This window comes from Castanea sativa, chromosome 7 (assembly GCF_040712315.1).
Source record: "Castanea sativa cultivar Marrone di Chiusa Pesio chromosome 7, ASM4071231v1".
Taxonomy (NCBI): Eukaryota; Viridiplantae; Streptophyta; class Magnoliopsida; order Fagales; family Fagaceae; genus Castanea; species Castanea sativa.
This window is the reverse complement of record NC_134019.1, coordinates 27,397,826-27,416,904: the sequence shown is the minus strand read 5'-3', so window position 1 is coordinate 27,416,904 and position 19,079 is coordinate 27,397,826. Positions and strand designations below refer to the sequence as shown.

The following is a 19,079-nucleotide window of genomic DNA, read 5'->3' as shown; positions in this document are numbered from 1 at the left end:
AATTTACGAATGAGAGTTTCCAATTCCTTTATCAAGCCTTTAGGGAGCTTAATACAGCTCATGGTGTAGGTATGGATTGCCCGGACGACAACTTTGATTAACACCTTAGCTTGTGAAAGGAGCTTCTCCTTCCAACTTTGTAATTTTCTCCACACTCTTTCCTTAATGTAGGCAAAACTTTGTTTTTCAGCACACCCCACCAATGCTAACAAACCCAGATGTTTTCCATACTGGCGAATAGCTGGCATAGCTAAGAGTTATTGAATCTGAGTTTTCATATCTTGATGGGTGTTGGCACTAAAAAAGATGTTTGTTTTCTCTCTATTAATTTTCTGCCGGAGCCTTTTTCATAGATTGACAGTAAATCAAGGACCCTCTGACATTCCTCCACTCTAGCTCAACAAAAAAGAATACTGTCATCCGCAAAAGATAGATGGGATACTCATGGGCCATCTCTACAATTAGATACACCTCTGATGTCACCATTAGATTCAGATTTTTTTATAAGACCCTGCAAACCCATAACACAAAGGAGAAACAAGTAGGGCGATAAAGGGTCACCCTGTCTAAGTCCCCTTGTAGGCTTAATGTGACCCACAAGTAGGCCCTTGAGGACGACAGAATAGGAGACAATACTCATGCAGGATGATATAAGAGAAATCAACTTATTCGGGAATCCTAACTGTTCCATAACCTTCACCAAGAAAACCCATTCCACCTGATTATAAGCTTTACTCATTTCCAACTTTAGAGCCATAAATCCCAATTTACCTTGGGTTTTCCTCTTAAGGTAATGCAAGGTTTCAAATGCCACAAGAACATTATCGGTGATAAGTCTACCCGAGAGAAAAGCACTTTAAGAGTCATCAATCACGTGGGTTAAATTTTTTTTTCAAATGGTTAACCACCACTTTAGCAATTAGTTTGTAAACCACGTTACACAAACTTATTGGTCTAAATTCAGCTATTCGTTTCGGGTTTTTTTACCTTTGGAATAAGGGCAATGAAGGTAGAATTAAGGGACTCATGAACCATACCCGAATTTAAAGCATGAAGAACAATAGAGATTACATCCTCATCAACAATATGCCAATAATTTTTTTAAAAAAATGGGAGACATACCATCGGGTCCAGGCACAGTAAGTGGGGCCATTTGTTTGAGAGTAAGGAGTACTTCATCAGCTTGATAGTCACGGCTTAAGGAGGCACTCATTTCAGCTGTGATCATCGGTTGCAAGCCCACTAGGATTTCATCAAATTGGGTCGGGTTGGTTGTTATGAAAATATTCTGGAAATAAGCTTCCACCACTCTATCCAAATTTGCCTCCTCTTCAACCCATACTCCATCCTCATCTTTCAAGCTCAAGATAAAATTACGTTTATTTCTTTGGGTTGCTCTACAGTAGAAATATTTGGTATTTTTATCACCTTCCTACAGCTAAGCTGTGCGGTAACGCTGCTTCCACATGCATTCTTCCTTATTTTTCAATTGCTCAATATCAGCATGTAGCTTATGCACACTATTTTCATTTAATTGTTATTATTGTATGCATTTGATAGTTTATGATTTTAAATCATCAAATGTAGATTTTTTTTTCCATCTTAGGAGATGTGGGTAGTTTTTTTGGGTCTCTCAATTCTTTGTAACTTACTGAGTACTGACTAGCTCTTGCTCGCGTTGCCGTCATCATCAACATGTTTTCGTTGTAGTTGTCGCCACGCCACACCACGTTCCTCCTCCACCTTCTTCTACTTTCTTTCTTCGGCTCCCAAACTATAAAAAAATGTTTCTTTCTTTTGCTTCTTTTTCAATGCGTCTCTTGGCTTCTTTTCAATCTTGCTTTTTAGTTTTTGTGTGGCGATGTAATCATTAATGCCACTGACAACCCACCAAACGTGAGCTTCATTTCAAAATCAAACTTTTTCTAAATAAAAATAAATAAATTTCTCTTATCATTTTGTACCGACTGGCTGGCTGACTCACGCAAAAAAGTTTAGAGCCTCACAGTTTTCACAACTTTTTGCAACAATTATATCCCGGTAAAATGTGATTGATGAAGTACAAATAGTGGGTTTATATGTTATGGATGATTAAATATTCGTAGTTTTTTACATCAAAATTATGATAAAAAGATTGTAGAATAATTTATGATATTAAAACTACTCAACTATACGGGAACATATTGTAAAATTATGTTTTATATATATATATATATATATATGTCACACCCCATCAAAATTGTCTTTGCTCATTCTTTTGTTTATACAAATTCTTTGTCCTTAAAGTATGTGAATTTTTTTTTTTCATAGCTTTTCTTTCTTTTGTATTTCATATTCTAATTTTATTTAATTTTTTTTTACTTGATCATTTAGTAATTGAATGTTTCATATTGAGGTTAGTGATTTTTGAGATTGGAATCCTAATGTGCAATTAAAGAAAAATGAAAAAAAAAAATTTGTTTAGAACTTCTTTAAAAAATTTATGGAAGTTACATCTACAAAACATTTATATACATTTTAGAAAAAACAATTACTAAAAACTGTGCTCACTTAACGTTGATCACTAAAGAGCTACAATTTAGCTGAATAGATTTTTTTTATAAATGAATAGTACTTAATTTATTATGTAGTTTTTTTTTTAAAATAATTTATTATGTAGGTTCAATTACTAAAATTTGTAGTTACCTCATATTTCTAAATATATTGTGCAATTATGATATGATGTCTATTGTAAATAAAATAAGATTAAATTTATGGTTTTTCATTGTTAAAAAAAATTTATGGTTTTTCATGTATTTTTTAAAAAGTAATTTTCGTACATGAACTACCAAATTCTCTTTAACAGTTTTTTACAAGATAAAAAAGCTTGCAATTATTGAAATTATTCTTTTGAATGTAATTTATCTTTCTCTTATATTTCTCTATTGTTTGGTCATATATATTTTGTTTTGTTTCAATAATTTATAAACAGTGAATTATCTGATTCTTTAATTTTTTTGGATTGAATTTTTGAGTTATTTTTTTACAGTATCTGAAACTGTCTGACAAATTTTTTGTAAGCCATTACATGTTCAAGCATTGACTTCATCATCAAATTGTAACATAAATTGAAGTAATATAAGAGCAAATAATGCAATAGTGTATTTTCTTAATTTTTTTATAAAATTATTTTAGTTTACCTTACAAATAGGTAGGTTCCCATGCGTAGCATGGGTTAACGACTAGTTATACCTATTTATATAATTAAACTTCAAAACTAAGCATCTCTATAAAAAATTTGCCCCTTGCCGATAAGAAATTTTATCAAATTTAACAAAAGAAATAAAATGTATAAATTAATTTTGATTTTTCATTAAATTCAATTGAAACCCTAACAGTAGCAAACAACGTATTTATTATTATTTAATGGGGAATATTGCTTAGTTTTGTAGTTTAGGGGGACAACAACTAAACCTTAGTTAAGGAGGAAATACAATTTACCCAAAATAAACAAGTAAATCTACTCTAATTGATTCTTTGTCTTTTACTAGTACTCCAAATTTTCTGGTATATTATTCATACGATAAAAGCAAATATATTTATTCCTCCAAAAAAAAAAAAAAAACACTTTACATTTATATAGAAAAACCAATTCCTCAATCCAAATTTATCAAATTATATATAATGGGAAAAAAAAATAGTCTATGATAATAATAAAAATGGTGACAATGAGATGATGAAGAGGTAGCTAGAGTAAACTTATTGGGTGAATTCCGACAAATAGGACACCTCGCATTAATTTTTAGCCATTCATCTATGCAATTAGCATGAAAATAATGATTACACTCTGGTATAATTCTTAGTATCTCCTTAGGTTGATACTCAGACAAACATATAGAACAAGTGTTGTCGTTAGGGTTGGGTAATTCTCGACTCTCACCAAGCAGAGTCTTTGGGTATGATTCTATTATGCACCCATCGAGACCCATTACAATGTCAGCTTATTGCGGGACAGTTGAGGTAGAAAGTTGTGTATTAGGTCTCTGGCTGTTTAGCCTAAGTCGATTACATAGGCAACATGTGAGCCCAATGAAGCACAATAGTTTAGGTATTCCTACGCCTATGGTTAAGCCATACTTGACACTCCTTATAATACCTAAAAGAGAAAAGAATTACAATTATTTAGTCAGTGGCAAAATTATCAAAAAAAAAAAAAAAAACAAAATTTATCAATTTTAATTTAGCCAAGAGTCTTGTGGTTTAATGATACTATTCGATCTCACTCACAAAAAAAACTCAGTTTTGAATCCCTCTTACCCGCTTATTATAAGCAAAAAGAGAAAAACTATTAAATCATAAATCCAATATAATATAAATGCGTAAGCGCATACAGCTGTTTAATTGTTTACATGCCAGAAGAGTTTAACAAGTGACTATGGCAAAAGAAGATTAAAATAAAAAATAGATTTTAAAAAAAAAACAAATTATATAGTATGAATGTTAAAAGTTCATTAATTTTGAGCTTCCATAGGAATTTTCAATCCTTAAAACTCAAAGATCCCGTATGGGAGAATCAATTTCTTCGGTATAAGACTTGCATATTTTGTTGGTCGGACATAACATCAAAGAAAAATCATGCCAACAGTTGATGAACCATATTGGTCTAGGCTGTGGATATTACAATAATATCATTCAACTAAATCCTCTTGTTAATTGTTATACGATGATTTACTTCATTATTGAGATAGTGGACTTAAGCAAATAAGTAGGTGTAATGGATCAAGTACATACACTAGATTAAATTATGAACACCTTATACTACAGTAAACATACAGAAAGGTACAATTTAGTTTTTAAAAAAAAAAAAAAAAAATAGAGGAAAGAGAACCTGTAAAATCGCAGATAAATGGATCTCACTTGTAATTTTCTAATCTTCAAGGTCAATTTCAATGCATTAATGGACATTATTGGAACCTGCAGAAGTAAAATATTTTGTTGGTATAATGAATAAATTAATTAAGGAATAATTATAATAGTAGAAAGATTTTCCGAGTTTGAGCCAGAAGCCATATAAAGGTATTGACTAATTCTACGGTAATGATCCCATGTCTGATCAATCTCTCCGTGGTTGTTTATCAATATATATGACTTCACATCCTCACTGGCTATCAGAACTATTTTATAATATTGAAGCAGTCTGCAAAACCCTTGGGAGTCAACAGAGACTGGGTTATTTAGAGTGGTTTTTGATTAATTATGAGGTGTAATTATTCTAGAATTAATTAACACAATTTAGAAGCTAGGGAATGCAGGACTTCCAAGTCTTCTTCCATTATGTTCATAAAACCATATTATAAAAAGTTTCTGCTCTGCAGCAAAAGCTATTAGATCATTAATGAATATATTTTGGCCAGCTGTTTGTCTTGTGTTTGGGATGTACAAAAAACTAATGTTGTAAACATTAATTATATATCAAAATGAAGTCTGATAATGCCGAAAATCGTCAATAAGCTGCATAGTCTTTACGTGCCGAAACAACATCTGCACAACACCGAAAAAGAAGACCTCAAGAAAGTATCAGTATAGTACCGGCCAAATACCCTCCGAAAGTTAAGTCAAAAAATTATCACAACTCTAGAGTGCCAGAACTGGGATGAATTATGTGTACTTTGTTTTATGAAGGTTTTGGCCTTTTTATAGTAGTGGGGAACCGACCTTGGTGCCTTGGCAAAGAGGAATATTTCCTTGTAGAGAAGATCCCCATAAATGTGCGTAATTTGAGGGATCCTTTCCAAATAGAGGTTCTATTGACTAGAGTTAATCGTGGAGTACAAGTTATTATTGTTTGAAGTCTCTTGGGGGCCAAATAAGTCATGTCATTGCCACGTGGCTTTTTGCCATCGTCAAGCTTAGCATCTATCTGGACCATTATCCGTCCACTATAGGTGACCCGTTCTCCCTAAATCATCAATCCACCTTCAATGCGTTGTTGCCGCCTCATCTTTTTGTCCGTCAACCTAGTAAAGCTACCCATGGTAGGTCTTTGTAAATTATGGTTGTCTACTTTAATTTTACCCTCTTCAGTTGCCCCCTCACTTCATGGACTCGTCACCTATTTTTGTATGGATCCATGGAGTGACGGTCTACCCCTATCCTTGAGAAGCGTGTGTTGATTGACAAGCTAGCCTAGGGCCATTAATGCGGTAGGGACTCGTGGCAAGCTTTTAGTGGTTGATTGCTTGGATCAAAGCGTCCCTTCGTCTTCCGCTCCGTTCCCTCTATATATATGCTACTCGTCCCTTAGGTAGGAGATGATTGGTGTCGTCCAATTATTCTCGGTGCCTACCTCCTGCACACTGACGGTGTTTATTATTGGTGAGTTTTGGACAAAGAAGAGCACCTGACAAGGAAAAGACATATGCTCCGCTGATGCGAACCTCAATCGACACGCTTTGAGACCCAACAAAAATATTGGAATATTTAATCCAGGAAAGCTAAAAATCAGATTTATGATAGAAACCCTGACCCAACGTTTATAATTGAAACGCGAACCAAAGGTATAAGTTGACCTTGACCCAATGATTATAAAGAATCACGAACCAAATGTATAAAGTTTGAACGCCACAAGGAAGAATCCTTGATAAGTTCACAGTTCTTGAAGAACCAAAAGAGAGCAAAGCCTCACCTTTTCTGAATTTTATTCAACAATATTCTGAAAAACGTTTACAGACTTCAGAGCCTATTTAAGGACTCCACAAAACTTGACAGACAAGAAAATATATTCTGAAATAACTCCTAATTGATACCTTACCATATCAGGAATCAAGTTTGACCTAAAAAGCATTAAATGCACCTAAAAACAAGGAAAATACCTAAAAAACGTACTAAATAATAAAACCCTAAATAAAAGCTGATTTGGTCTGAAATTAGCAGATCCAAATAGGAAAAAATCTGCCTTAACTGATACAGAGCTAGAAAGTCAATCAGCCATTAATTCATGCCATAAATCACTCCCAATTAAGTCAGATCAGCCCTAAATAGCTTGAATTAAATTTACTACACTTTCATCTTCCTTTGGGCCAAGCTTGGAACATCCTGCGTTAGAATCAGCCAAAATCTCTTGAATCAGCCCATTAAGTGCTTCTTGGATCTTCTTGGATCTTGCTCTTGTAATAGGCCCAACTGGAACATGCAATGGATCCTTGAGTGCTTGTTGATTCTCATCATCCGCTGATGCCGCCTTGCCAAGACGGTTGGCTCACTCGTTTTCCTCCCTTGGGATTTGGACAAACTTAGCATTGAGATTGTGCATCCGATTCTTCACTTGCTCGAGGTACTCCTTCATCCGTTCCCCTTGCATTCGTAACTGTCGTTAATCTGATTGGTGATCACTTGGGAATCGCAATGCACAGTTACATCTGTGGCCTCTACAGCTTGTGCGAGATCCAGTCCTGTTATTAGAGCTTCGTATACGGCCTCATTTTTTGTTGTGGGGAAATCAAGTCGAACAATGCACTTGACCTCGTCTCCCTCTGAGCTGCAAAGTACAACCCCAGCCCCTCCTGAATGTTTATTTGGGGACCCTTCTGTGTGGATCATCCATTTGGGGCATCCAAGCCCCCTGCTTATCCATGTTGGTGAATTCAACAATGAAATCAGCAATAATCTTCGCTTTTATGGCTGGTCGTGGGAGATATTGTATGTCAAACTCACTCAGCTTGATTGCCCATAGCGCCATTCGTCCAGCCGTCTCTGGACTGCTTATTGCTTTTCGCAAGGGCTTTTCTGTCAAGACAACTATAGTGTGGGCCTGGAAATACGGTTTGAGCTTGCACGCTGCGGTTACCAATGCAAAGGTGAGCTTTTCCATAGGTGGGACCTTTTGTCCGCGCCTTGGAGTGCTTGACTCATGAAATATACGGGTTTCTGGACCCTGTCCTCTTCCCTAACCAAGGCGGCACTGACAGCGGCTAGGGAGACGAATAAGTAGAAAAACAACTCTTCTCCTAGTTGGGATGGGCTTAGCAAGGGTGGAGAAGAAAGGTATGCCTTCAATTCTTCAAATGCGCGTTGACATTCGGTCGTCCACTCAAAAGCCTTTTTTAATACGCAGAAGAAAGGAAGGCACTTATCCGTTGCTCTTTAAACGAACCGGTTTAAGGTAGCAATCTTACCATTCAAACTCTGTACCTCCTTGGTGGTTTTTGGTGGAGCCAACTCCATGATGGCTCGTACCTTATCTGGGTTGACTTTAATACCCCTTTAGGACATCATGAACCCCAAGAACTTCTCGGTCGTCACTCCAAATGCGCACTTATTCGAATTTAGCTTCATGTTGTAATGCCTAAGGGTCTCGAAAGTTTACTTGAGGTCGTCCAGGTGGTTGTCCTCCTATGAGCTCTTCACAAGCATGTCATCAACGTATACTTCGATGCTCCTTCCGATCTGGTGTGCAAACATCTTGTTCATCAGTCTTTGGTATGTCGCGCTTATGTTCTTGAGGCCGAATAACATCACTTTATAGTAGAAGAGACCCTAGCTTGTGACGAAAGAAGTCTAATCCTGATTTGCTTCATCCAATTTAATCTAGTTGTATCCGGAGAATGCATTCATGAAACTCAGCAGCTGGTGTCTTGTTGTTGAATCCACCAAGATGTCAATCTAGGGGAGTGGGTAGCTGTCCTTAGGGCATACCCTATTCAATTCGTAAAATCCACGCACATTCTCCATTTTTCATTGGCTTTTTTGACCATCACCACGTTGGCTAGCTAGTCAGGGTAATACACTTCTCGTATAAATTTTGCCTCTTGCAACTTGCGGATCTTCTCTACTATAGCTCGGTCTTGTTCTTGAGTGAATACTCGCTTCTTCTGACAATCAGGAGGAAAAGAGGGCAATACGTTCAACTTGTGGACTATGACTGATGGGTCGATCTCGAGCATGTCTACGTGGCTCTAGGCGAATACGTCTTAGTTCTCCCTTAGGAAAGATATTAGGGCCTGATGATTGGTGGGCTAACAAGAGTACCAATTTTTGTCGTCCGTTCAGGTTTTGAGTAGTCGAGGAGCATTTCTTCCAACCTCTCCAATGGCTCTACTACCGTTCGATGTTCTTCAATGCACATCATGGATACATGGTCGTCCATTTCTAGCATAGCGATGTAACATTCTTGTGCTGCTACCTGATCTCCTCGTACTTTTCCTACCTCGTACTCAGTGGGGAACTTCATCATTAGGTGGTAAGTGGATGTTATGGCCTTTCACGAATTAAGGGTCGGGCGGCCCAGGATGGCATTGTAAGCTGATGAATAGCCCATAACTAGGAATGTAACATCCTTCGTGATCTATTGAGGATAATCGCCGATGGTTACGGATAACGTGACCGCGCCAAGCGAGTACACTCTCGTCCCCCCGAATCCGACAAGAGGTGCATTAGTTGGAACCAATCGCTCTCTCCTAATATTCATCTACTGGAAAGCTGAGTAGTATAGTATATCGGCCGAGCTTCCGTTGTCTACCAAGACCTTGCGAGTGTTGTAGTCCTCGATCTGTGTGGATGGTGGAGGCATCGAGCGTCTTCCTCTGAGAACCCGATTACAGGGTTGTCAATTCACGTTATCTTCGGGACCAAACCTGTCCATTAGACGTGCTAAACCATCTGAAGGTAGGTTTTGCGCGCCTACTGTGTTGAACAGGACATCGCTCTGCCCCCTACGATCGTTCTTATGTCCCCAATAGGTGGTTTAGGACGCTCGTTTTTCCTCCGGGGGACCGGCTTTTGCGGCTGGTCCATCTTCTTCTTGCTTACGAACCTCTGCAACTTTCCCTATCTAATCAGGGCTTTGATCCATTGCTTTAAATCATAGCATTCAGACGTATCGTGGCCATAATCTCAATGGAAGCGGCAGTACTTGTCCCTAGATCTTTTGTTGGGGTCACCCTTCAGCTTGCTAGGGAACATCAGGGATCCTTCGTCTTTGATCTGCATGAGCACTTGATTGATGGCGACGTTTAGTGGGGTTAAGTTTGTGAATCTTCCTGTGGGGGCTTGGAGCGTCTATCCTCTCTCTTGTCTTCAGCCCTTGTGGCATTTCGTCCCCTTTCCTGTCGTGTTTCTTCTAGTCTTTCTCTCTTTCTAGGCTTCTTCTCCCTCGCAAGCAGCGCGACTTCCGCGTTCATGTATTTCTTAGCCCTATGAAGTACATCCAACATTTGTCTTCGAGTCATTTTTGTAAAGGGAAAACAAAAACTTCCCCTTTTGTAACCCATTGGAGAACGCGGCCACAAGTATTTTGTCGTCAGTTTTATCAATTGAGAATGCCTCTCTGTTGAAACGGGTGATGTAGGATCTTAGTGTCTCATCCTCCTGTTGCTTGATGTTCATCAGGCATGCAGTCGACTTCTTGTACCTGTGTCCCCTGATAACGTGCTAGGCGAACTGGGCGCTCAACTCCTTGAAGGTACTGATGGAGTTTAGTGTCAATCTGTTGAACCAAACTCTTGCAGGTCCCCTCAGTGTAGTGGGAAAAGCCCTGCACATGATCTCGTCTGCTACGCCTTGTAGGTGCATTAGGGTTTTGAAGGTCTCCAAGTGGTCCAAAGGGTCCCTTGACTCGTCGTAGGCTTATACTAATTGCAGCATGTGGAATTTCGGTAGGAGAGGGAATGAAGTAACAGGCGTAGTGAAGGGTAAATTCGTCAGGTGCACCAGTTTGTTGAGATCACTTGATACTCAGCCCCTAAGGGCATTCATCATGAGGTCCATTTGTTCCCTCATCATCTGCATATCCGGGACCAGATTTGGTGGGGCGATATCTGTGGCCTTCAGCCTACTCACAGTATTGCTACCTTTTGGTCCTTCCCTATCCTGTCTACCGTTAGCATGTGGAAGGTTGTCGCCCTCTTGCTCTTCTTCATGATTATGGGGCTCGTCGTCCCTTTGGCATAGCTACTCTTCTAGCTCCTGGTTCTGCTTGGTGAGACATTTAACCACCGTAGCAAGTGTTTAACCTATCTCTCAAGGGTAGTTATACGTGGTTCGTCTCCTTGGTTGTTGTTGGTTGCCATCGAGCGAGTAAGCACCATGCAACTCTTTGTTTGTGAAACAGCAACACGACTCTCCTACGTTCCTATCCCCACAGACAACTCCAAATGATGATGATGAAAATCATTAGTAAGCTGCCCAACCCTTACGTGCTGAAACAACACCTACAGAACATTGAAAAAGAAGACCTCAAGAGAGTACCAGTGTGGTACCGGCCAAATACCCTCTGAAGGTTAAGTTAGAAAATTATCACAACTCTAGAGTGCCAAAGCTGGGATGAATTATGAGTACCTTATTTTTTGAAGGTTTTGGCCTTTTTATAGTAGTAGGGAACTGACTTTGGTGCCTCGGCGAAGATGAATATTTTCTTGTAGAGAAGATTCCCATATATGTGTGTATTTTAAGGGACCCTTTCCAAATAGAGGTTCTACTGACTAGGGTTAATCGTGGAGCATAAGTTATTGCTGTTTGAAGTTTCTTGGGAGCCAAATAAGCCATGTCATTGCCATTGCAGGTGACCCGTTCTCCCCAAATCATCAATCCACTTTCGATGCGTTGTTGCCGCCTTATCTTTTTGTCTGTCAACCTAGTAAAGCTACCCATGGTAGGTCTTTGTAAATTCTGGCTGTCTACTTTAATTTTACCATCTTCAAAGCCAAATCCCATTTGTGGAGCTAAATAGTGAATCACTTTGTCAATGTTTTGTCAACATATTTCGCTTTTGGTGAATCAACCATTAACAGATATCAGAAAGGGAAAAAAGCAATATGTTTTGATGAAGAAATTAAGTAGACATAATGTTGCTTGGAGTAGCAGTGGCCACATCAAAGCATCCAACTTCCAGACTATCATCATTCATGAGCGCACATTCTTGACTACCCTATACACAAACTCCGCAACCTGGCTCAAACCAACTCAATTCAACCTCGTCAATTGGTGCATACATTATTTCCTAACACTGCTGGTGTAGCTCCGATTCAGGGTTAAAAGTCACTAAGACTATAAAGTTGTCGCCGCTAAGGCAAGAAACCGTTGCTGCGTACTCATAAATCTTCTTCTTGGAGCAGTTGTAGAAGGTGTAATTCTTTGAAGTCTCTGATAACTGGAAAGGAGAGCCACAAAAAGTGAAGTTTTGGGTCAGTAATTGTCTGGGCAAACAGCCATCTGGGTCCTCAATATACATCGATTGCTCTAAGTAACTAATACCTTGCACAACGAAGTCCCTGGAATGAGGAAGAGTGAGAATTGTTTGGCTTCTGGTGTTACATGAAAGATTGAATCCCGGATAGCCACAACGTTTGTTTTGAGAGGTAGTATTGAGTTGAAAAGGGAGTTTAAACCACGGAAATCTGATAAGATCATCGCAATATGTTTTTTTTTTTTTTTGGATAGGAAGACCAAAACTTTTATTCATGAAATATTCAAAGCACATACATCCTGAGCACATACTGATTCAATCGGACCAAAACATTCCTCAATCCAAGTGACAAAATCATCAATCTTACAAGCATACTGGGCCAATATGTGGGCTGGGGCATTCCCCTGCCTTTTAATATGTGAGAAAGCAAAAGTTCTAAAGCCTTGGACTTGTTGGAGTATACTTGTAACTATGTTCTGAATGGCCAATGACGCTGTGCTAATACCATGAACTGCATTACATACCATGAGCGAGTCTTCTTCGAAGATAACATCCCTTACTCCAACTTCTGCATCAAACTGGACCCCTGCCTCCAACGCCTTTGCTTCTGCCTCTAGTGCTCCAAGCGGGACCACGAGCCTCTTGCTTAGTGCAGCGACCACCTCCCTTGCGCTATCTTTAATAACCACCCCTATTCCTATTTGCTTTCTCTTGGTGAAGACAGTGCCATCAACGTTCACTTTATACTTCTCCTGCTGTGGTGGGCTCCACCTCACTATCGTGTTTGTACTCTTCTGGCCGACTTCAAGATTTTCATTTGCACTTTGATACTCATCCATAATCATTAATGCACTCCATACCGCTGCTCTCCCAGGCCTACCTTTCCCTCCATGGATGATCTCATTCCTATTCTTCCATATTCCCCAACAAATCATCACCGTCCGCTCCATCAAACCCGGCAGAAAGTCGTTCCATTGTTGTACCTGACACATGACATCCATGAAATCCCATGATGGCATCACCTCGAATGGCATGAACAGTTTACTTGAGGACCATATTTCTTTTGCATGCTTACAAAACTAGAAAAGGTGGCCGACAGTCTCAGTATGGGTCCTATAGTATTCACACAGCCCATTATCTGTGATTTTTCTCCTCCGTAAGTTCTCCTTAGTGGCTAGAATATTCCCACATGCCTTCCATGCAAAATGTCTTACCTTATTTGGCACGTTCATTCCCCATAAACCTCTCCATACTTTCCTTATCTCAGATGAACTTGAGCAACCTGCCATTTCTCCATCCAAACCATCCTCCATAGCCACCTTATACGCGCTCCTCACAGAAAATTTCCCATTTTTATTCTCAGCCCACACTATTTTGTCACGGGCTCCATTAACACTCAATGGTATGCTCAATATTGCCTCCACGTCCTCAGCTAAGAAATTCTAGGAAACCACATCTACTTTCCATTCCTTGCTCTCGTTATCTATAAGATTCCAAACCATGGTTACCGGTGTGTTTTCTCTCTTCGGTGTTACCACTTTGTATGTTTTTGGTGTTGGAAGCCGTTTATCCCTTCATATTCTAATATGTTGCCCATCACCCACTTGCCACCTCATGCCCCTTCTTACTAGTGCTTGAGCTGCATGGACACTTCTCCATGCATAAAAAGGCTGGCTACCCAACTCTGCATCCACAAAGTCACACTTGGGGAAATACTTAGCTTTATACACTCGGTAAAAAAGTGAGGATGAGTTAGTCTGTAGCCGCCACCCTTTCTTTGCTAAAAGAGCAAGGTTGAAAGTCTTCAGGCCTCTAAACTCCATCCCACCTCTCTCTTTAGGTAAGCACATTTTTTCCCAGCTCATCCAAGCTAGCTTCTTCTTGTCTTTCACCTGTCCCCACCAAAATTTTTGCACCATCCCTGTTAGTTCATCACACAATTTATTTGGGAGCTTGAAACAACTCATGGTGTATGATGGCACTGCTTGAGCCACGGCCTTTATCAATACCTCCTTCCCAGCACTAGAGAGTAGTTTTTCTTTCCAGTTAGATACCTTGTTAGCTACCCTTTGTTTCAGCTGAGCAAAAGTATTCCTTTTCGACTTCCCCACCAAAGACGGGAGCCCTAGATAGGATTCATATGGTCGAATAACCTGTGCACCAAACAAAACTTTTATTAACTCCTTCGTACTCGTTTCAGTGTTGGGGCTGAAAAACAGAGTTGTCTTCCTCCGGTTCAGTTGTTATCCAGATGATGACTCATAAACTTTTAGCACCCTCTGTATCTCGTTACACTCCATTAAATGGCTCTTCCAAATATGAGGCTATAGTCGGCAAAAAATAAGTGTGATACACTGGGACCCCTTGCCGAAGCTGCAACACCCTTCAACTTGTTTCCTTGGACAGCTTTATGCAGTAGTGCAGACAGACCTTCGGCACAGATTAAAAACAAGTAGGGTGACAATGGGTCTCCTTGTCGTAACCCACGTGTAGGTGAAAATTGTTCGTATGGAGTTCTGTTGACGTGTACGACATATGTTACCGAGGACACACAACTCATGACCAATAGAATCCACCTCTCATGGAAACCAAGCTTCCTCATTATTTGTTGCAGACACTCCCACTCCACCCGGTCATATACTTTGCTCATGTCTAACTTCAACGCCATCTCGCCAATCTTCCCCTTCTTCTTCCTATTGATATGAGTCATTAATTCATGAGCCACCAACACATTGTCTGTGATAAGCCTCTCCACAACGAAAGCACTCTAGTTTTCACCAATAATGTCTTGTAATACCACCTTTAACCGATTGGCCACTGCCTTGGACGCCAGTTTATAAACTACATTACACAAGCTTACCGGTCTATAGCCAGTTACACATAATGGATCCTTGGTCTTGGGTATGAGCACAATGTGCATTTCATGGAATTTAGGAGTCGCTACACCATGGTTAAGAAAACCAAGAACAGTTTGTATAACAATATTGTTCACAGTAGGCCAAAAATGTTGATAAAATAAAGGGGGCATACCGTTGGGGCCTGGCGCCTTCATTGGATGCATCTGTTTTAATGCTTTTAACACTTCATGGGCTTGAAAGTCTTGGATGAGCATGGAGTTCATTCTATTAGTCACCTTGGTGTGTAGAGCATCAAGCATTTCTTCACTCACCACTGGTTGCGCAGAGGTAAAGAGATCCTTAAAATACTCCATAAAAACTCCGCCTATCTTCTCCTCGTCATCTTGCCAAGCACCGTTAGAGTCCATGATTTTTGTAATCATGTTTCTCTTATTTCGATTAGATGCTTTTGTGTGAAAAAAAAGATGTATTACGGTCCCCTGATTTCAGCTAGCAATTCCTCGACCTCTGGTGCCACATATCCTCCTCTGCCTTTAGCATTTTGTTCAACTCCATTTTCGTCTCGTGGATTACCTCCATGTCAACACTGTTACCTTTTTTCTCCTCCAACCATTGAAGCTTTTTCTGTAAAGAGGATATCTTTCTTCCCACATTTCCAAAGGTGCTTTTGTTCCATGACACTAGGGACGTACGACATTCCTCCATGCATTTTGAAAAAGGACAATCCGACCCACCAAGCACACCTCTCTCCCATGCAGATGTTACTATTTCGCTACATCTATCGTCCCTCAGCCATATCGACTCGAACCTGAAGAGTTTTGGTCGCCGACGATTGCGTCGTCTATCTCTATCTGCCTTAAGTATGAGCATACAATGATCCGATACAGAAGTTGCCATGTGAAAGAGTCGTACCTGTGGGAAACACGAAGCCTAGTTTGTAGACACTAGTGCCCTGTCAAGCCTTTCACGGACCCAACCTCGTGAACCCAAGCGCCTACTCCACGTAAAGTCTGGTCCTATGTATCCCATATCCCTCAGTTTACTTCTGTTTATCGCTTCACAAAATTGTCTCATCTGCCCATCTGGACGTACATTGCCTTCTTCTTTTTCACAGGGGTGCATTATCTCATTAAAATCCCCCATACACACCCATGGAAGATTACATGACATGCTTAGTTGTTCCAACAATTTCCACGACTCCTCTCTTTTGCTTGTCTCTAGGTTACCATAGAACCCAATGAACCGCCACTTCTTGTTTCCTTGTTCTTCAGTTACAATGGCGTCAATATGGCAGGGTGAGTATGTCTAAACATCCACTCTCGTAGTTCTTTTCCATAGAAGCGCCAAACTGCCACCACGTCGTACACATGACACCACCAAACCTTGCTGCCGCTCCAACTTCCTTTTGATACTTGTCATCTCCGATACTTCGAACTTGGTCTTTATAAGAAAGACCAAAGTGAGATCTTCCTCCAAAACTATCTTCAGGAGAGTATTAATTGTGCAGGGGTTCCCAAGCCCTCGACAGTTCCAGCATATCGAACTCATGGCTCCTGGCGGGGCTGTCCAACAGCCGCCGCTGCTCCAAGTTTTTGTGCTAATAGCTTACTAAGAGTAAGCACCTCGCCTTCCACTTTTGGTTTCTTCCCTGTCCTCTCATTGTCTGGTATTTCCATCAGCGGAGTTCGACCCCTTCTTTTCACTCCTACCTCATTATTTTCCACCCCCTGTGTTATGTTACTAGCCTCATCCATCTTATTTTCCTTGTCCGTTGTGCCAAGACCCAGCTTATTCTATTTTTGGGCTGAAAACTTGCTTCTTCTTGTTTTAGTGTCCCCTTTAGGCCTTTGGGTACTTGAGCCCATAACGAAAACTTCCTTAGGCTTGACCGAAGCCCAGTCCGACTCACCCTTCAAATAAAGTTGGTTTTTTGGGCTCGAAATATTGTTTTCTATATCTGTATTACCACTGGGCCCTACAATCAGCCCACTACATTTTTTCGTATCCACACTTTGGTTGACATTTGAAACTTCCAGCTAGCTCATCATCTTTAAATTTGCCTTCGCATCTGCCACCTGTTGCGTACTAGCTTCCAGTTTTAAAACTTCCCCATATATATCTTCATCGATCTCCTTTAATAGCTCCTCAAAACTCGGAACTTGCAGATTGTGCGGGATACATATTTCTTCACTTCCTTCTATCGACTTTGATGTTGCCACCTTCGCCCTACACTTATCCACGTCATCACTTCCCTGTATGGCTTGTAGAACAGTCGCCGCCACCTCCCTCTCTACATTGATCCCCTGCCGCGCCACCGTAAACTTTTCACCCTCCCTCTCCTTGTATTCCTTCCTACCTTCATGTTTCGATGCGACGACTAATTGAGGCTTCTGAACACGATTTGGTGTTGCCCGTAACCATGAACCATACTGCTTTTCCTTTGCCTTGAGGGATTCTTTACTACGCATCCATTGCATGTAGTCCTTTTCATCGTGGTCAATCATCCCACACCAATAGCAGAAGATGGGTAACCGTTCATATTTAAACTCCACCCAAGTTGGCGACGGCCCTCCCATTCTAACTAGACGACCCTAACAGAACGGCATTGGAATATCCATTGACACACGGATCCTAAGGTAGTTACCCAGACAGAAGCCTATCTCATCCACGTCCACCTTCTCCACCTTTCCCAACGTATCACCGATGCGCAAGCCAATGTCTTTTGTTTGGCTCATGCTGGGGAGGCCATGGATTTGGACCCAAAAAGATGCTTCATTAAACTTGATTCTATTTACCGCTTCTCCAACTCCTAGTTTATGTAACACTAGGAGGTATTTGTCGAAAGATCATGGACTAAGCAAGAGAACTCTATCCATGTCTTCCTCCTTTTGAAAAAGGAAAAGAACCTTATTTTCACCCACATCACTAACTTTGAAGTTCTTTTCCGTCTTCCATACTGTACGTAAAACTCTTGCCACTGATTCTAGGTTCACCCTCCTCTTTGTGCAAAACTTTCCTGCAAGAACAAAACCCGTTTCTTTCTTTGGTGGACTTAGGTCCACCTCACTCCCATCTCTTCCGGATAATCGTAGTCCTGCGCACTTCCTCGTGATGTCTTCCATGAGCCCCGAACTTGATACTGAACACCAGTATTCTATCGTGTACACGGAGAGAAAAAGTTGCCCTGCGGCAAGCCTATTTTTCACCTCTAGGGCTTCGTAGAAGACCTAGAGTGAAAAAATTAGTATCATCGCAATATGTTGTTTTGCATATTTTGGCACTTGATGCTGTGTTGAGGATGAAGAAAAAAGTGGAGATAGACCATTTGTGCAATTGGGGAAATAGAAAGTAATTAGGTCATAATTTGACATGTTAATGCTACCTAACAGGTTCATGGGATAGAGACTTTTTACATTCAAAGTCATATAATTAAGCTGAAACTTCTGTATTGACCATTAACTTTGATTTAAGGGGATTATCGGAACATAGTTTTATTTTTTATTTTTTATTTTTGTTCTGGTCTCGTGACACACTTGTAATGGCGGAAACTTTTTTTTTTTTTTTTTTAGAATCAATGGCGGAAACTTAAAACACAAAACAATTACGTTACTATTACAGGAACCAATGTTTGTGAAGCATAGAAAGAATCTATGAAGTCAATAATATAAATCCCTCTAAAAAAAAGTCAATAATATAAATAAATGCGTGTACCCCTTTTAATGTAACTAGTTTCTAACCCGTGCGATACATGGGAAAATTTTATGAAAATAAAGTTTATCCATTAAAGCTTTTTAACTTTACATGAACTATCATAATTTTAATAATATTTGAAAAATAAAATAAAAAGTGAAAACTCAAGCCAATTCAAGATGAACCACTGCAATTGTTAGGATTAGTGCCCTTAAATCCTATTGTATGATGCTATGTATGATATTATGTATGACATGATGTATGACTTAATATTGTGATTGATAAAGTTATTTTATTATTATCTAAAATAATGGTAACATGAATATGAGACATTATCATATAGTCCATGAGATGCATTGTATGTGATTTAT

At 39.8% G+C, this 19,079-nt stretch overlaps 1 pseudogene; it reads right to left on the bottom strand.

Moving 5' to 3' along the window:
* Window positions 1-442: 442 nt before the first annotated feature.
* Window positions 443-18,345, bottom strand: LOC142644247 (putative RING-H2 finger protein ATL21A; annotated as a pseudogene).
* Window positions 18,346-19,079: the final 734 nt, after the last annotated feature.